The 15,440-nt window shown below is 42.4% G+C and overlaps 1 protein-coding gene across 2 annotated transcripts in view; it reads right to left on the bottom strand.

Moving 5' to 3' along the window:
- The window catches only part of LOC110488225 (transcriptional repressor p66-beta), a 45,303-nt gene extending 30,108 nt beyond the window's left edge, over positions 1 to 15,195 (bottom strand). For both annotated transcript variants that reach the window (XM_021560360.2, XM_021560361.2), the window contains exon 1: positions 14,949 to 15,195. The gene's annotated coding sequence lies outside the window, so the exon portion shown is untranslated. The remainder of the gene's footprint in view (positions 1 to 14,948) is intronic.
- Positions 15,196 to 15,440: the final 245 nt, after the last annotated feature.

Below are 15,440 nucleotides of genomic sequence, written 5' to 3'. Positions count from 1 at the left end.
ATGCTCCATGATATTCAATGTCTGTTTTTTTAATACATTTACTCATCTACCAATAGGTGCACTTCTTTGCAATGCATTGCTTAAAACCAAGTCCTAAAGCAATGGGACTCCGTAAATCTTCCTCAGATTATTACCAATCCCACAAGGTATGACTCGAAACACCCAGGAAAGGCTACTCTTCTTGATGTTATCCTCACAAATAATCCTGATAGGTCATTACAGAAAACACCAGACTGATACCTTAGTGATCCCTGTTTTACAGCCTGTGTTTGTAATGGCTGCTCAGCGAAACAACCTGTCCTGATTTGTCATAGACGATTGCTAAAAAACTTTAATGAGTAAGCCTTCCTTCATGAACTGGCCTCTGTAAAATGGTATAAAATCAGCTTGATCCCCTCTGTCGAAAACACTTGGACCTTCTTTTTTGATATTTTCAGTGATATTGTTAACAAACAAGCCCCCATAAAGAAAACGAGAAAAAAATAAAAATAGGTTCGGCCCCTGGTTTGACCGTGATTTTGCAGTTACTCCATCTCAAGAATTTCATTTGGCGAAAGGCTTGGCAGACGCAAACTCAGTCCGACTGGCTTTCTTTCAGGTAAATGAGAAATAAGTGCACTCAGGCTATCCGGAAGACCAGAGTTAGTTACTTTAAGGAGCAGTTCTCTCTCTGTGGGTCTAATCCCAAGAGAGAGAACTTTAACCGTTCTGGAAAATGGTTAAAGACCTGGAGAATAAACCCTCCTGTTCACAGCTGCTCATGTCCCTTAAAGTTGATCTGGTTGTTACTGACAAGAAGCACATGGCTGAGCTCTAAATCACCACTTCATGAAGTCAGGATTCCTATTTGACTCAGCCATGCCTCCTTGCCCGTCCAACATTTCCTCATCTCCCACTCCTTCTAATGCGACTATCCCCGATGCTTCTCCCCTCTTTCTCCCCTGCCCCGCTACAAAGTTTCTCCCTGCAGGCAGTCACTGAGTCCGAGGTGCTAAAGGAGCTCCTGAAACTTGACACCCCAAAAAACAGTGCAGTGTATATAGTCAGAAAATCTGCTGTCTCAGCCACTGAGAAAAAAAATCTGCTGTCTCAGCCACTGCCAAGGCTCAATCCTTGACCCCACTCTCTTCTCAATTTACATCAACAACATAGCTCAGGCAGTAGGAAGCTCTCACATCCATTTATATGCAGATGATACAGTATTTTACTCATTCTGGGGAGGGGCCAGCTGTGTTAAATGCTCCACAACAAAGCTTTCTTAGTGTTCAACAAGCTCTCTCTACCCTTTACCTTTGTTTTGGAGGTGTTCAGAACAAGGTTCTGGGGTTTGGTAAGAAAAAAAATGACCCTCTCCCCACAGGTGTGATTACTACCTCTGAGGGTTTAGAGCTTGAGGTTGTCACCTCATACAAGTACTTGGGAGTATGGCTAGACGGTACACTGTCCTTCTCTCAGCACATATCAAAGCTACAGGCTAAAGTTAAATCTAGACTTGGTTTCCTATATCGTAACCGCTCCTCTTTCACCCCAGCTGCCAAACTAACCCTGATTCAGATGACGATCCTACCCATGCTAGATTACGGAGACATCATTTATAGATCGGCAGGTAAGGATGCTCTCGAGCGGCTAGATGTTAATTACCATTCGGCCATCAGATTTGCCACCACTGCTCCTTATAGGACACATCACTGCACTCTATACTCCTCTGTAAACTGGTCTTCGCTGTATACCCGTCGCAAGACCCACTGGTTGATGCTTATTTATAAAACCCTCTTAGGCCTCACTCGCTCCTATCTGAGATATCTATTGCAGTCCTCATTCAACACCCATTCTGCCAGTCACATTCTGTTAAAGGTCCCCAAAGCACACACATCCCTGGGTCGCTCGTCTTCTCAGTTCGCTGCAGTTAGTGACTGGAACGAGCTGCAACAAACACTCAAACTGGACAGTTTTATCTCAAGCTCTTCATTCAAAGACTCAACCATGGACACTCTTACTGACAGTTGTGGCTGCTTCGCGCTGTTGTCTGTGCCCAATCTTGTTTGGACCATGTTGTGTTGCTACCATATTGTTGTCATGTTGCTACCATGATGGGTAGTCATGTGTTGCTGCCATGCTGTGTTGTCGTCTTAGGTCTGTCTCTATGTCGTGTTCTTTTGTCGTGATGTGCGTTTTGTGCAATATTTATATTTTATTATTTTTTGTATTTTTAATCCCAGCAGGAGGCCTTTTGGTAAACCGTCATTGTAAATAAGAATTTGTTCTTAACCGACTTGCCTAGTTAAATAAAAAGGTTAAATAAAAATAAATAGGAAATCTTTCCTGGGTCTTTGTGGTTGAAATGTACCGCTCGACTCAGGGACCTTACAGATAATTGCATGTGTAGGGTACAGAGATGAGTTAGTCAATCATAAATCTGGTTAAACACTATTATTACACACAGAGTAAGTCCATGCAACTTATGTTTACTCCTGAAATTATTTAGACTACCATAACAAAAAGGGGTTGAATACCTAGACTCAATACATTTTTGCGTTACATTTTTTATTAATTTGTAACAAATTTAAAAAAACATAACTTCACTTTGACATTATGGGGTATTGTGTGTAGACCAATGACAGAAAAAAAAAATATTGAACACATTTTAAAATTCAGGCTGTAACACAACATAATGTGGAAAAATTCAAGGGGTGTGAACACTTTTTGAAGACCCTGTATTCAGACAGATAGGTTCCATTTCGGAGTGTGGGTCATATGGACATGACGTTGTGCTTTCATAGATGCTGATTTTGGTGTGCATATGCCAACCATGGAACCCTTTCACTTTAAGTGAGCCATACACATGCATGCCGACATACAGTACTGTGGCGTATACATTAGGCAGCATACAGATGAACTAATTATGATTTTCACCGACACCGGATTCTCACTGACCTATGTTACAGTAACGTAACTGCATAACATTGACTAGTGACACTGCTATTCGAGGTACTCTGCCTCTTCACGGAGGAATTGGAGAGGCAAGGGTAGAACAAAGGGCATTGAGTCAGAACCCATCCCAAGTCATTGGTTTAGCATGAAAACAAGTCCACTCTAATGAATAGAGTTTCGTTCATTGAGAATGTGTGGTTACCCCCACGAATACCAAACTGCGTTGAACCTCTGTAGCCTACTAAATCCACCATATGTATTTCTGGATGTGGCTGTGCGTTTCTCAGACCCAACACCCAAACTTTGTCACTGTTTGCATAAATTAGTGTCCTGTTCCTTTAAAAAAGCAGAGTTACAATTCTGTTCACTTTTATTTTTTTTATTACCCAGAGTACTCAGCGCAGTCAAAATGCGAGCGAGCCAGTCTAAGCCGGTTTGTAACCTCAGGGTATGGAATTATCTCTTAATATGTAGCCGTTAGTGGTCAGGACGTCACACGAAGACAGGGAGAGAGAAAGAGTCAGAGTGAGGTTGGGAGGGAGAGAGAGGAGTGGGGAGGGGGGGGGCAATGAAGCCCCTGTGCTTTCAGGGCAGAAAGAGGAAAAGCTACTTCTTGCAAGACGCTGATTCTAAACCTGGCATCTTGACAAAAAGGGATCATTGCGGAACTTCAGACCACAGGGTGGGGCATACGTTGTTTAAACAAAAAAAAAAAATTCAATAGGAAAAAATGCTGGAACATAGGCCATCTGGAGAGACAGAGGTAGCAGTGAGATTTATAAAATGGGGCAGTGAGGGTATCGATGTCTTCAGTGAAGACATCAACACATGCCTATAGACGCACACAAAAGGCACAAGAAACACATCACACCAAACAGACATACAGGCAGGTTTTCTACATTAAACCCTGTGAACCCTGACCCCTTGAATCACATAACTGATACTCTTATGCCGGATGCACACTACACAACTTTCAAAATCCTAACGTCGTTGAGCCTCTCACATTAAGTGACCGTATTTCCTGTATGTTTTTGTCTTGCCAACGTAGTGGTGCGCACGCTCAACGTTCTGGCACAGATGGGTTGTCACACACTACAAGATTCTTCACTTGGTCATGAGGATTCTCCATACCACCATGCTGTCTTGCGAAAAAAACAATGATGTGATTAGATTGATTAGACGCTTTGGTTAAAGGCAAGTATAAACACATACTAATAGTCATGGCTCCTGCTCGAGAGTCTACAAATTCTGGGTGACGCGAAACAACCTCTCACAGGCTTCTTTGACGAGCTCTCATTGGCTAGTGCTGATCGCCATTCTCAAAAAAACTTGTCATTGCACATCTTACACTACAAGAGCATTGCAGATTTTGTTCCGATAAAATCAAACATGTTTGAAAATATTGGGATCTCTGGGACTGCTCAAAGACAGGATCGGTAGCCCTGAGAGTGCGTCTCTAAACCGCTCACATTAAATGAGTGTCGGTGACGGGCCACGCACCCCGAGTAGGGAACTGGACAGACAGTGACATTCAATAATGCCTTGCACTCTCTTGCCTGCATCTAGCTGATATAGGGTGTAATCATTAGTTGCAAACGAGAGTTTCTATTGGACAAATTCAGGTATATTTATCCCCGTTTTGTGCGGTTGGCTTCCATTTAAGAAGCGTTTTCAACAGAATTAGCGGAAAGAATACACCCCTAATCACACAGTTCACTTTCATAGCAGCCACATTGTATTCCGTCTCACATCTCTCCTCTCAAATTCTCCCTTTGCTTGAGTACTTCAATGCACAACAAATCAGCTGTATTTGACCAGACGAAGACCTTTCCAAGCCAAACCGCAACACACAGCCTACATCGTTTCCACCATATTAGCTAAAGTAACGTAATAGAACTAACGCGTTAGTAAACCCTTTACAATCCCGCAGTAAAGTTAGTGTACAGTAAGCCGTTACAACGGCGGCCCCGGTGGCAATTCTTTAGTAATATCAAAAGCTTACCTCGACTTGGAAGAGTTCCAGTATTGTGTTGCAAAGTTATAGCGAGCTAGCTAACATAGCATCCCTCTGTTTGAATAGCGTGTTTCAGCTGCATTTGCTAGCTAAGTGAGTAAAACTGAGAGTGTCAAACAAAATAAAAAAAATCTCTAGCTTCTTTATTTTGGAAGAAAATAATTTGTTCAAAACTGTTCACTTATTGTCTTTCTCCGAGTCAACTACCTCACCACAATTTATACCGTGCAGTGCTAGCTAGCTGTATCTATGCTTTCAGTACTAGATTAATGAATTATTATTAATTAATTAATTCTCTGATCCTTTGATTGGGAGGACAACATGCCAGTTCATGCTGCAAGAGCTCTAATAGGCTGAAGGACGTCCTCTGGAAGTTGTCAAAATTACTGTGCAAGTCTATGGATGGGGATGAGACCCATATTCCTCCTAGGTTTTGTGTTGAAGTCAATGTACTTAGAGGAGGGAAGCTTGCAGTCCTCCGGTTACACCATGGTGCTACCCTACAGAGTGCTGTTGAGGCTACTGTACACCTTCATTGCAAATAATGTGTTTTAATCAATTATTTGTTGACATGTAATTATATTTAGTATAGTTATCTAAAAATTTGAACTTTAAATGTTTTACCATTTAAATGTGTATTAAATTCACTGAGGAGGATGTTCCTCCCCTTCCTCCTCTGATCCTTCACTTGTATACACTCACACACAAAAGGACAACACAAGATCCCACTATACAGGGCCAGGTGAAAATAGGTTACAGGAAGAGAGAAGGGAGCTACAAAGACGGAACGTCTGAAAACATCTTGCTCGTTTCCGATGCCTTCTGTGGGCTGACACCACAAACAGAAAATATTTGAGGTCTGGCCACCACCACACAAAGGTGCCCTACCGCAGAAGGCAAACTGTAGTTCTCATCATGGTCAGCTGATGCTTCCATAAAGGACAATGATGAGGAAATATCTCAAGGGGCAGAATAGCAATCTGTTCCAGTGCATAAACATGCTCATATGAGAGGGAGAGGGCTGTGGTTAAAGACAACGAGGACATAGCCCTGTATTATCATTAGCATTAGTGAGTAGCACAGGTGAAGGACATATAGTCACATGAAGACAGTGTTTCCAGACCTGGTCCTCAGGGACCCCCAAACATTGCACATATTTGTTCCATTCCACCACTCATCAGCACACCCGATTCAATGAAACAACGGCTGAATTGACTAGTTGAATCAGATGGGCTAGTGCTGGAATCAAACACATATAGTGCATTTGGAAAGTATTCAGACTCCTTGACTTCCATATTTTGTTAAGTTACAGCCTTATTTTAAAATTGATTCAATTGTTTTTTCCCCCTCATCAGTCTTCACACAACAACCCATATTGACAAAGCAAAAACAGGTTTATGCTAGTTTATAAAGAATACAAAAAACTGAAATATTACATTTACATAAGTATTCAGACCCTTTACTCAGTGCTTTGCTGAAGCACCTTTGACAGCGATTACAGCCTGGAGTCTTCTTGGGTGTGACACTACAAGCTTGGAACACCTGTATTTGGGGAGTTTCTCCCATTCTCTGCAGATCCTCTCAAGCTCTGTCAGGTTGAATGGGGAGTGTCGCTGCAAAGCTATTTTCAGTCTCTCCAGAGATGTTCGATCAGGTTCAAGTCCGGGCTCTGGCTGGGCCACTCAAGGACATTGAGACTTGTCCCGAAGCCACTCCTGAGTTGTCTTGGCTGTGTGCTTAGTGTCGTTGTCCTGTTGGAAGGTGAATCTTCTCCAGAGCGCTCAAGACCTCAAACTGGGGCACAGGTTTTCATCAAGGATCGCTCTGTACTTTGCTCTGTTCATCTTTGCCTCGATCCTGACAAGTGTCCCAGTCCCTGCCGCTGAAAAACATCCCCACAGCATGCTACTGCTGCCACCACCATGCTTCACCATAGGGATGGTGCCAGGTTTCCTACAGACGTGACGCTTGGCATTCAGGCCAAAGACTTTAATATTGGTTTCATCAGACCTGAGAATCTCGTTTCTCATGGTCTGACAGTCCTTTAGTTGACTTTAGGAAACTCCAAGTGGGCTTTGATGTGCCTTTTACTGAGAAGTGACTTCTGTCTGGCCACTCAAATCATATTTTATTGGTCACATACATGCGTTTAGCAGATGTTATTGCTGGTGTAGTGGTGGAGTGCTGCAGAGATGGGAGAACCTTCCAGAAGGATAACCATCTCCACAGAGGAACGCTAGAGCTCTGTCAGAGTGACCATCCGGTTCTTGGTCACCTCCCTGACCCTTCTCCCCCGATTGCTCAGTTTGGCCGGGCAGCCAGCACTATGAAGAGTCTTGGTGGTTCCAATCTTCTTCCATTTAAGAATGATGGAGGCCACTGTGTTCTTGGGGACCTTAAATGCTGCAGACATTTTTGGGTACCCTTCCCCAGATCTGTGTCGACACAATCCTGTCTTGGAGCTCTACGGACAATTCCTTCGACCACATGGCTTGGTTTTTGCATGCACTGTCAACTGTGGGACCTTAAATTAGACAGGTGTGTGCCTTTCCAAATAATTTCCAATCAATTGAATTTACCACAATCGAACAGGATGCACCGGAGCTCAATTTCGAGTCTCATAGCAAAGGGTCTGAATATTAATCTAAATAAGGTATTTCTGCTTTTAATAAATTTGCAAAAATCGCTTTGTCATTATGGGGTATTGTGTGTAGATTGATGAGGATTTTGTTTAAATTTTAGAAATATGTCTAACATAAAAAAACAGTAGAAAAAGTCGAGGGATCTGAATACTTTATGAATGCACTGTACATTGAGAAACGCTGTCCTGAAGGAGAATCTGAGATGGACGCCATAGAGTCTCCTTCACCTACTGGCCTTAGTTCTCTTTACACTAGGACACAGAGAGCAAAGAAATGAAAACTACAGTATAAGTGTACTGGACTGGTGTTCACTGTTAACAATTCTGTTACTACTACTTTACTTTTCTGGCTGACTCATAACAGCACAGACATCCCTACAAAACAGTGAAGGGGACAGTGTTTGGATGACAGGGAATGATACACATGACAGCCAGGACACGTCCTGACTGTCAACATTGGGAAAAGTTCAACATTGGGGGAAAAAAGGTCAAAAGAGCGGGAAAAGGCCAAAGCCGTGGCAGGATACGCGTTCCACAAAAGGTCACAGCGTCAAAGTGGTATGTGTGTGAAAGGTATATTTTGGTGGACAAAAAAAAACATTGTAGAAAGTGACAATTAAATTCACTTCATTTAACAAGACGTGGCACACCATAACATTGAAATTATTTTTGTAGGGCATAACTACGTCTAAGTAATTTTCAAATTACTTTTTTTTTGTTGAAAGATGTGAAACGTACACAGTGCAACAAAAGGAGAGCTACAGTAGTGTAGCACACCAGCCACATAATCTACCGCAAGAAAATGTGAGATTCTACTGCCTGCCGGATCTGGGAAGTGTTAAAAGAAGGGAAACACCTTCTCATTGACAGGGGGGAAGAGTTACTTATGTCAATATATAGTGTCACTTCAGACTCTTGAGACCAATATAGAAATTCCTACATACAAAACCTGCCTACACATCACCCCCTCTCTTCATCAACCCAAGTCTGAGGGGGTACTGTTGCATAATTGTCTCCTCATCTACATGGAGATGCTACAAGTCTATAAAGCAGTATTTTACACATGGTCATGTAAAAAGTTAAAATTTAATGTAACCTTGTTGTTATCCCTCCATGTTCCTCCCACTGTCAATCCATCTTAATTTGAGTGTCATGCAAATGATAACCGGACCAAGCATAGACACCACTTCTTCTTCAGTCCATCAGCCTTTCATTTTCCCAGCTCATCCCCTTCATGCACACCTCCCAGCCTACCTTTGCAGTGAATTCATTTTCATTTTAAGCTCTTAACAAACAAAAAACACAATTACTCAAAAGGGAATACCCAGAAATGGGGATGTTGTGAAAGCCTACTGGGAGGCAAAACTACTCATCCAGAACAACGGTGCCAATTAGCCACCATGGTGCCATACGCATTTAACCTTTATGGTCACTGACACAATGGCAGAGGTTCAACACAAGAGAACACAGTGGCATTAGGACCCCTGTGGACCTAAAATGTTCTTATGAAAGGAGTCATTCAAAAAGGTCTCACTTTGTCTGATCGAACCAATTATAGGCTACTCTGTTCACACTATTGAGCTGAACGGTACTGGGCTGAACGGTACTGGGCTGAACTGGTTACACATCCATCATCTTTGCTGGAACTATGCTGGAAAGGACAATGTGAAAACAAAAGACATATTCCAGCACAGCAAGGTTTGGGTATTTTACCAGATAAGATGACTAAGAAAAAATTATTATTAGTTACATGGGGAGAGGAGGGGGGGATGAATGAGCCAATTGGAAGTTGGGGATAATTAGGTGACGATAATGGTATGAATTTAGCCAGGACGCCAGGGTTAACACCCCTACTCTTACTAGAAGTGACATGGAATCTTTAGTGACCACAGAGAGTTAAGACACCCATTTAATGTCCCATCCGAAAGACCGCACCCTACACAGGGTAATGTCCCCAATAACTGCCCTGGGGCATTGGGAGATAATTTTTTGGGACCAGAGGAAAGACTGCCTCCTACTGGCCCTACAACACCACTTCCAGCAGCATCTGGTGTCCCATTCAGGGGCCGACCAGCACCAATCCTGCTTACTTTTGGAGGCAAGCCATCAGTGAGATGCAGGGTGGTATGCAGTTGTCTGAAAGGGTATGAGTCATCTGGGACCTGGTGTGATGCTTGGCGACCACGTGTTCCACATGAGTTCCACAGCTGCGTTTTGCTTATCGAGCAAAAACGTTGGGGAGGTCTGCTAATTAAGCGTCGCAGGGAGCCATTCATCTGGGCTGATTGTTTCTGCACAGGGTTTAATCAGCCTCGCGTGAAGCCCACTGAACAACACAGCCACCCCCATTCAGGTGTTAACAAGGCCGTGACGCCAAACATACACACTTAACATGCAAAACCAAGCATTCTTGAGACCCATTCGCAAACCAATTACATCCCATGCTGCTATTGAATTAAATTGATACTCTTCTTCTGGGTTTGCTGGCTAAGGCCCCGTTAAAAGAAGGGGCATTCCAAGGTGAGTAGTAAAGGTACCTTTTTCTTTGACTGACAACAAATAGGCCAATGCAATACCTGTGTAATATCTGTGGGAAAGTCTAGCCAATTACTTTCCCATCTCACTTCCATATTCAAACAACGGTTTTCGGTAAACCAATGGCTATGTGTGAGTATGTATAGCCTGCAGCTGTTGAGGATTTTATATAACCTACACATTTTTCGTTCACGACTTGCACTGAACAGAAAGCACATTACAAGCAAGGGTATCCCACAATGCATGCCTCGGCACTCCTTTGGGAATGCCCTGGCTCTCACTAAAACTGAAGTATTTTTCATTGATACTCACCAACTTGAACAGGGACTGGTTTCAATTATAATTATTTCAAGGAACAGCATAGGTTAAAGGTTAAACCATAAACTATATATGCAAATAAGGGGACATCACTTGCTGTGCTGACCTTTCATGACCTGTGGACAGCGAGAAAATGGCTAAAACCAACACGGCATTACAGTGATTTTCTCAATACTAAGTTACCGTACAGGTTGCAATGTGCACAATTGCATTGTGAATCAACTGCAATATTGTTTGAAAAACATTGTTACTGGACATGTCAGAAAAAAAAAAATAGTAAGCCTGTGAGGACACATTTTTCTGCACTCTCCTTTCGTTTTACACACGTTGCTATGCAAGATGGTTCCCTTGTTTATTGCTACACTTCACATACATTCATTAACATTGCACATATCAATCAATAATCTACTGTCGACAAGGCTTCTCCCCCTCAAAGGATTTTCACTTGGGCGGATTCTTAAATAAACTTAATTTTCCTGATTAAGATGTAATTATACAGATTTCTCTCCCCTCAAACGGAGAGCGTTTATATCTTAATTTCAAGTAAGTATGGACCCCTTAATGAGCATAGATTTTAAATGGGGTCCCTCTTCCACGACTGAAAACACAAGGACGGCGTTTCATTGGACAAAGCAGCTTTCAGAAGATATCACAGGCTGTGTACTGGGTATGACAATCCTTTTGCACTGCAAATGTATTTGAGCTTAAATAACATAGGCCTACGTGAATGCTGGACAATAACATAGCAAAGCTAGTGGTACCAAAGCCGACTGACAACTGCAAATTTGACCTCCTTTAAATAAAAAATTACAGCTCCCGTCCTAATTTACCCTACCTCCTCATAAAATCATCTCTGATAAAAACTTAAGTGGAAAAGCCGCTGAACCATAGCTTCTCCAGACCAATAAGTGGCACACTCTCTGTTGATATTTTGCAGAGAGCTTCCTGTACACTGTCGTAGGAAAGTCTGAGGTAATGGTGTTGTCATGACTCTGCTTTTGTATAGAATCAAATCACATTTTATGTCACCTGTGCTGAATACAACAGGTAGACCTTAACGTGAAATACTTACTTACAAACCCTTACCCAACAATGCAGATTGTTTTTTAAAGTAAGAAAATATTTGCTAAAAAAATAAATACATTAAATTAAATAAAAATAAGAAAAGTAACAAAATAACTAACAAGGTTATATACAATGGGGTACTGGTACCAAGTCAATGTGCAGGGGTACAGGAACCAACAGCTGGTGAATAGCTGGTGTCAAGGCACACAGGCTTTATCTGTGAGAGTTCCAGTCTCCTGCCAAACCCAGGGCCATTGAGTCAATCGGGACATGCCAACTCAGTGGTAGGGTCATCACACACACACCAAAAGCGAGGGTCTCTTGAAACAAGCACTGAGTGTCTGAGTCAATGGGTGAGTGCAATCAACATTGTACTTTTTCCCAACACCACATGAGAAAAATACCTTCCCTATAAAAAGGTAATGAGATCAATATTAGGATAGTCAATATGCGAGGGACTCCACCACAACATGCTCCTTTCATCAGGGGTCATTGTGGCTGGATCCTAAGTACATCAGTGGAGGGCACCTGGTCTATTGTTACCCAACCGCAGGTGCACTTGTCGCTTATTTAGAGCCTGTCACTTTGTTGTGTTTGAACAAAGGGGGTGTTTAAAGGACAGCCTGTTTATTTTCTAACCTTTTTTCTTTTGACCAAGGTCAATGATCCTGAAGCATAGCCAAGGCCACTTACATTGAGTTCTGTTGTGATCTTTCCCTCCAAAAATGATAAAGCCTACATAAACTGTCCAGTTTGTCTGATATAGGCCTACAATCTTCTTATAAGCCATGTTTGTTTGGAACATATTTGTTCCCAGGAGAGGAAGCAGTTGCTTATCCTTAAATGAGATGCAGAGGCTGATAGTTTTAACGGATTATAAAAATGGCATCTGTAGGTTCTATTGAGCCAAGGGACTGGCTTAGCCATGATGTGATAGATCTGAAATACTGCATTCATGATACACATCTACAGAAACCAAACCGTGTAACGTTTAACAAGGCATTAGCTCGACCTTTCTTTGTGGAACTGAATCTGTACCATGGGAATTTGTAAGAGTTGAATCTTGGCACAACGTCGCATCAAAAATGCAGGAGGACGAGTGACGGAGGCCTGATGGGCATTGCTACACCAGGCAGTCAGTTGTGATAAGGCACCGTGGAAATTAAAAGTGTGCACACTGTGAAATCCCTTCATGGGCAGCTCCAGTCTGCTGGAGCACATCAATTGTGTTAAAGAACTGCAAATAAATAAAATAAATAAATAACATTGTTTGTCACATACTACCTAAACTGAGCAAACACTCCTTGATTATGAACTATCGATGCTCTATATCAGGGACAGCATTCACAAATATGCTAAAGCCACCCCCCAAAAATTACAAGACATTTGTAATGGATTCCTCTTCTACCCCATGTAGTTGAGTGTGATCAGGGCCATAGGTCTCTACATACAAATACAGTGTGGGAAGGAGCAGATGGATGGTAGAGTGATACACATTGGGAGGACATGGCGATGGCTGTTCCATCATTGACAAAGCAGTGCCGTAACCGTCCATTCATACTGCTCGACAGTGTTCAACACCAGGGACTACCATTCATAGACTGCAGACTTTCATTCATAGAGAAAGGGAGAGAGAAAGGTAGACAGAAGTGAGCACTGGATGTTCCAGGGCTCAGAAAGTACTGTACTTCTATATTTTTTTCTGGTAGAATTGAGTGTCTGGTGGGTGACAAAGCACAGGTGAAATACATCTCAAAAATGTATTGTATGCTTATAAAGACAAAGGGAAAAGTAAATAAACAAATAAAATCTTCAGACAACAAGACCCAAGATGCAGGATCCATGTTTAGATGTGTTTATCCTTCATTCTTGCATATCTTGGATTGGTAAAGATACAGCTGGTTATGCATCTCTTTTCCATATATGACTGAAAGAAAATACTTCCTCTTGGCTGAAGTTTTAACTCAAAAATAACTTGACATTGCACCTGAATACCCCTGTGTAATTCTGAAGTTGAGACCCCAAAATAGAGCAGACATAGGGTATATTTGAAACTTTTAGGAATGGGTCCTCTTGCGTTCAGAATGGGCCCACCTGTGTTCCAACTAACAGCAGTCTTCATCAATTCCGCTGAGACTTTTCCTTACATTGTTCCGTAAACTGTAGCATATAATTAGACCTATATAGACACTTAGAGCTCCCACGGTCAGATTAATTCTTAGAAAGTAATTCAATGAGTGAAGAGTAGAATAATTGAAATTTAATTCAATCTCAGTCTTTTGGCAATCTGTTAACCATCGATAGGCTAATTTAATGGGTTAGGACTATTCTCATTGGGAACAAATGTATATTGCAATTTAGTCTCTTCCAACAGCTGCCTGGCAAGTGAGTCTACATATGGGCCACGAAATGTTGCCAAAGCCGCATGAGTATCAGACAGTTCAGCTTGTCCCGGTTCAGTAGCCTTGGCTCTACCCAAACCACCTATATAAATAAATTAGGCGCTCTCTCACTATTGACTTTTCTGCTGCACCGAAAATAATAGCCAGCACATATTAGCTAATTTGCGTTTCTTTCCTAACGTCATCTAGGCATCTACTGCCGTTTATCAGTGGCTGCCCGTTGGTTACAAACAATACATACATTCGCGTGAATTACATTTCAAGTCTTACATGTCAAGCGTCAGGCAGCCATTTGCGTGCATATGGAACCAGTTGAGAGCACGTCCTCACTTACATACATGGCTGATGCATTTTTCGGATTTTTCCCCCTAATTGTACAGCCATCAACTACAATGCACACTAGCTTTGGCTACTCACTGCGCTCTCCACACAGCTCTGTGAAAGTACCGCTTGGTCTTGTGTCTACAAGTACCACTACATTGGTAATACACATGGATAATCTTAATACAAGGGGTTTTAAAGCGAAAAATGTGGGTATATTTAGAGGATTTTACCGTGTGCACATGCACTGCTTGTGTAGCCTGCCGGGCACACACAGCGCATTCTCCACCAATATGAGTTAACCCCTAGAGACTCGAGATGAAACAATGAAACGGATTTGAGACATTCACTACAATGTTGCTATTACCCGCATCTTTGATATTTCTCTAAAAACGTTCGTTTATTTAACATGCGTTCTTTATGACAATGCGCGACATCTATAAAAAATGCCTATCAAATTATCCCAGACCTTGATTAGTCACTTTCAACCGTTGGTTGTTGATGGCTTGCAAATAAACTTGCAACAATATACGAACCATGCTATGGTATTGTTTGTCTTTGCGCCACATTTAACCCCGAGTCACCCCTATAACGTTGGATGTGATTATTACTACCCCAAGTAGAGTTCACTCTACCACCCGTAAGAATCCAAATCCTGCCGCCGCAATTTCAAAAATGATATTCCATTTTAGCTAGGCCTCATCCATATCCTCGGACTCACCTGACTCGCCTTTACCCCTCAGGTTCCACAAGCTCAGGGTTCTCTTTCCGATCCTGAAGCGCTGCAGTAGCTCCTCACGACCAGGCACCGGCAGGCAACACAAAAGCTCTGATTGGGCCTCAACGAGCGCTCATCCCCTTGGTCTCAGCCCAGACAGACGGGTTATTGGTCGGCGGCTGTGTCGGAGGCGCGCCCCTATTATTATAAGGTGTGTGTTTTTGTCTATGTCTAGAGGGGAGGGGACAAAAAGCACTGAAATGATGGGAACTAAATGGCTTGTTATGGGCGCCGTGTCCGCAGTACAAGGCAAGAGTACTACATTGACAGATAAAGAGTGGACAACAGTATTAAGTCCCTCTTCATTCAGCCATGGCCATCGACTGGATCTCCGAGGAACAATGCCCTTTCTACGACTCATCTTGAACCTAGTATTTTCGTGACTTGTAGAATCGCTTTTCTACCAAGAAGAACACCCGATTAAACGCTTGATAG

Source organism: Oncorhynchus mykiss, chromosome 32 (assembly GCF_013265735.2).
Source record: "Oncorhynchus mykiss isolate Arlee chromosome 32, USDA_OmykA_1.1, whole genome shotgun sequence".
NCBI lineage: Eukaryota > Metazoa > Chordata > Actinopteri > Salmoniformes > Salmonidae > Oncorhynchus > Oncorhynchus mykiss.
Note: the sequence above shows the minus strand (reverse complement) of the source record. Positions and strands in the feature narration are given on the sequence as shown.